General features: G+C 51.7%; 1 pseudogene; it reads right to left on the bottom strand.

Moving 5' to 3' along the window:
* Positions 1-549: 549 nt before the first annotated feature.
* On the bottom strand, positions 550-913 carry LOC146808603 (large ribosomal subunit protein eL37-like; annotated as a pseudogene).
* Between the last annotated feature and the right edge of the window lie 4,124 nt (positions 914-5,037).

Raw genomic sequence — 5,037 nt, 5'->3', positions numbered from 1 at the left:
AGGGTGGAGAGGCCCAGCTTTACTGACATCAGGCACTTTTAAATGTGGACTCACTGCGGTGCGTCAGAACTCTCTGGTAACATCTACCGCATTTGGGAGAGTTGCAGGGTGAGGGAGAAGTGTTCTACTGACGGGAGTCTCACTCCTCCATAGGAGCAGCAGGATTTCAGTTTCAGTGCTGCAAAGCGTGGCTTCGAAGAACCCCACTCAAAAGATTTTATCCTCAAATCTATTAGGCGTAGCATGGCTAGAGGCATCTGGAAGGGGCGCATCCCAAGGGCGTAAATAAAACATGGGAGGGTCACCATATGCACAGCCTGTACCCTACCCCACATGGAAAGCCGCAGCACCTTCCATTTTTCTAAGTCCCGTGTCATCTGTGCAATTAGGGGATTTAATTGTCTACCACCATCCCCAGGTATTTAAGGCGCGATGATTGCCAATGGAAAGGGGAATCCATTTATGGCAGCCTTCGTGGTGCAGTCGGAGATGAGTAACACCTCGCTTTTGTCCCAGTTGATTTTGTAATCGGAAAAGGATGAGAAATAATTTTTCATTTTTTTTTCATGTGGTATATTTTATTTTAACTAAATATTTATGAGGAACTGGATGCTGCAACTGCTGCCCTCTTCGGTTTTGGTGTTGTGCCCTCACGGAATCCATTCCTGAATCTACGGCAGACAACCTTTAAGTGTCTCATACGGCCGGTACCTGTGGAGTTGCGTCTCTTAGCCTTCACACTCCAGTTATACTTTCTCTTGCGCTTGGCGGGATATCCGCACTTGCCACAGGTACATTTCTGGAGATGGTACGCCTTTCATCCACAACGACGACACAGTGTGTGCATCTTGTTTCGGCGTTTGCCAAACGATGACGTTCCCTTCGTCATCTTGCCACAATGGCCGATACGATAGAGAAATAATTTATAATGAGGAACAGGGATGGTAGAGAGTAACATAGGCCCGTGAGGGTAAGCAGGATGTTGTCTGCATAAAGAAAAACTTTGGAGACACCCTTCAGGCCGGATATGCCTAAAACGTAAGCTGATTTACCTATGGTGGCCGCTAGCAGTTCCATGGCCAGGAGGAAAAGGAGTGGGGAGAGGGGGCATACCCGGACTCGTCCTCCTATGAATCGGGATCGTGTTCAATATAAAGCCCCCACAGTTTGCCTGTGCTTAGGGGTTGTCGTGTAGAAATTGTACTTTGGCTATGAATTGGTCGCCCAGACCAAAGCACTCCATTACTTTAAAAAGATAGCCCCACTCAATGCAATTGAATTTTTCCGTGTCGAGTGAGAGCGCAAGTGCGTCTGTCTGAAGAGCTTTGGCAGCCCAGAGCGAGTGGACCAGAGTGCACAGGTGGTTTCTAGCGGAGTATGAATCCCACTTGTGTGTGGTGGATCAGGGAGGGGATGACTTTGCAGAGGTGGGATGCCAGGATACTGTCCAGAATATTGATGTCACAATTCAGTAAGGAGATAGGGCGGTAGCAGGGTCACAGTAGGGGATCTTTCACGGGTTTGAAAAGAACGGCGATCACCACTCTGTTAGAGAGGGGGCCTAAGGAGGATTTGTTCTCCGCATCCTGGAATGCCACCTCTAACATGTTGACCACGCCCTCCCCTGCCCAGCAGTAAAAATCTGCCGGGGAGCCATCTTCCCCGGGGATTTGTGGTAGGGTAGGTTGGCTATTGCATTTGCAATCTCCTTCTTAGTTATTTTCCCGTCGAGGAGCTCTCTGCTCTTGTCTACGAGGGGGGTGATAGAGGTTTCAGTGCGAAAAGTGTTCATTCTGTCTCCCACAGCCGGCACTCCTTGGGTGTAGAGGGACCTATAGAACATTGCAAATTCATTCATAATATCCTGGGGATGTGTAAGGGTCTTCCCTCCGGCTGCCTGGATGGCCGGTATAGCCATAGCCACCTCCCTCTGGCAGAGCTGCACCGCCAGTAGTCTCCCCGCCTTCTCCACATGCTCATAATGCCTATCTTTCTTCCTCTGTAGGGTGTATTCTGCCTTAGAGGTGAAAAGCCCATTCAGCACCATGCAGGCCTCCTCCAGAGCTCTGCAGTGCTGTAGGGTAGGTTGTGTCATGTAAAGGCAAGTATAGGACGTGATATCCTTTTCTAATTCCTTTTGCCATGCAGCTGTCTGTCTGTTGGCCTGCGCCGTGTCCTGCATTAGTTGGCCCCGGATTCTACCTTTAGCAGCGTCCCAGAGAGTCCTGCTTGATTCCACGGATCCCTGATTGTCGGAGAGGTACCCTTGGAGGTGGGACTGTGGTTGGGATTTGCCCTTAGGAGTCCAGTGACGCTGTAAATTGTGCGCCATGGCTTGCGGCCTGGTCATGCCATTCCCACCCCTAGTGATAAGAGGACCAGGGAATAGTCAGAGAGTGCTGCCTCCAGGATGCGCGATTCCCGGACCAGCTGTACCATCCTCTGGGAGGTCAGGATGTAGTCTAAACGGAAGAGCGTTCCCTGAGTCTGGGACGTAAAAGTGAATTCTGTTTTGGATGGGTGACAGAGGAGCCATTGGTCCACTAAGCCATTGTCCGCCAGAATGTTGTCCATCAAAGCTCTGTCCATGACATTGCCCCTGTCTATTGGACCCGGTCTGTCCAAAACTGGGTCTCTCACCAGGTTCAATTTGCCGCCGATAAGGTACTATGAGGTGCCTAGCTCCACCAAAAGGCAGTTCAGTTGGAGAAGAAACAATTTTTGCACACCGGTCGAGGCATAAACCAATCCCACGCAAATGTGGGTGCCCCCTTTCGCAGCTTGGCGAACGCGTGTCGCCCTTCTGAATCTGTCCATGTCCCCATCACCGTTGATGGGAGGAATTTGCATATAAGGATCGCCACTCCTCATTTGCGGATGGGTCCCGAGTCCAGGCAGCACTATCCGGTACACTGCTGTGGTCACCTTCCCCACCCAGTCTCTGTGCAGCTTATCGGACTCTGGGGCATTCAGGTGTGTTTCCTGCAGTAATGCTCTCTCCACCCGTTTCGATTAAATTTAGGACAGTATTTTCTTCCTTTTGAAATAGTGCGTCAATCCGTGGACATTCCACGTTATCGTGCAGAGTGGGTGCGTTGTGGTCATACTGTGGGTGCCGATTGTGGTGGGCAGTGGTAAGTGGTCAAAAGATATGACGGGGTCCTTGTTGGCTTGAGAAACTTGCTATAGTGCAGTAGTAGAAGGGGGGTCCTGTCGGCTGCGTGTGTGTGGAGGGGCTGGGCTATCTGGGTAGTGTGCGAGGGGTTAGGGGGCCGAGGTCAGGCAACTCGGGCACAGGTAGGAGAAGGGGTGAGGGGAGGGAAGGATGAGCTGGAATGGGAAAGGGGTAGGTACAGTGGAAGGGGCACCTGAGGCCTCACCGGTGCAGTAGGGGAGGGAGAGAGAAGGGGAGGGGGTAAGAGAAGAGGGGGAGGGTTAGGGAAGCGGGCACAGGTATTGAAGGGTCCCTGACATGCAGCGAACATGGTGGAATCAGGTGAAGCGGCTCGAGCCGGACTTTAGCTGGGTTGCGGGCCTAGAGGGAGAACCCCGGATGTTTTGATGCAGCAAGGAAGTATGGGAGGTGGGGATGGGGGAAAAAAGGGGGAGGATAGGCAGGCAAGGGGGCTGGTGGCTGCTGTGCACTACCAGGGATCCTAGACTGTTTGCCACAGGTCTAAACTCGCTGGAGCGCCTCTCCAAGTTGGGGGTCCATGGGGAGGCCGGGGCAGATCTAGGGTCAAACATAGTGGTATTTACGCTAGGCGGGACGTGTCATTTGTAGTGGTGGTAATGAGGGGAGGAGAAGGAGGGGAGAGAGGGGGAACGTCCCCACACAGAGTGCCAACACTCTGGGCTCACATGTAAGCGAGGGCAGGGTATGTTGCAATATAATGGGGTCAAAACAGAGTCAAAGACAGTAAGGTGTATGGCATTGAATAAAACAACGTCAAAGAAAACAGTAACATCACTCAATTGCATTAAATAAGTCAAGGAGCATGTCTACAGGTACCTTGCATTGCATATATAACTATTCAAACATTAACACTTGTAGAGCAACACTCAGCTGTCCGACGTCTGGGAAGTCTATGTTCACCTCAGCCAGGTGCCCACTCCTCGATCTGGCTTTATGGTGGAGGGTGAAGGGCAGGGGTTTCAAACAGGTCTCCTCAGGCTCAGTCTGCGTTCATGGTAGGTTTCAGAAGGGAACGGGACTTATCTCTGTGATGTTCCTGCAAGAAAGCAGATGCTGTCTGGAGGGCTGAGGCCTTGTCCTCCTGGGTGCCGGTGGTTTGCTCCAGGTCTCTGCCGTGATGTCTCAAACTGCTAGTTTTGTGTCTTCTGCTGTCCCGAGCTATAGTCTAGAAATCAGACCGACCCTGCTCCGCGGCATCGTGCTGGGTGTCCATTTTGTGCATTTCCATGGGATTCAGTAGCAGGCGTAGGTCCTCTGGATCATAGAAGTCCGTAAAGTCTCCATCCTTGGTAATTTGGAACCAGGCAGGTTCAAAGAGCCCATATTTGATGTTCCTTTGCCGAAGTTGGGGCCTCATTGAAAGGAATGCCTTGTGACGGTCGTTGGTTTCCATGGAGAAGTCCACCGCCATGCGTATTTCGTGCGCGTCATATGTGAATGAGCCTTGGGTGCACGCAGCGGGCAATAGCTGCTATACTTGCTCATGACGGAGAAAGCAGGCAATGAGGCGTCGTGGGCGTGCAGCAGAGTCTTTGCGAGGGGGCCAATGGGGTGTGTGCATTGCACTTTCAGTGGTGGATCAAAAGGAATGCCGACCAATTTTAGGATGGTGTCACTGAGGAACGCCCTTACGTCTGAGCCTTTACTTTTCTCCGGGAATCCAAAGAAGTGGATGATGTCCCTCCTGCTACGGTCTTCCATATCTACCAGCTCGTGTGTGAAACCACACGATGTCTGCTCTGATCGACTTTGCCTCCGCCGCCAGTGAGGAGATATTTGTGTCCATCTCCTCAAGACACTGGCTGACGGCTGAAATTTCCAGCAGGATGTGGTCCATCGTG

This window comes from Triturus cristatus, chromosome 8 (assembly GCF_964204655.1).
Source record: "Triturus cristatus chromosome 8, aTriCri1.1, whole genome shotgun sequence".
NCBI lineage: Eukaryota > Metazoa > Chordata > Amphibia > Caudata > Salamandridae > Triturus > Triturus cristatus.
This window is presented reverse-complemented; position numbering and strand designations above follow the sequence as displayed.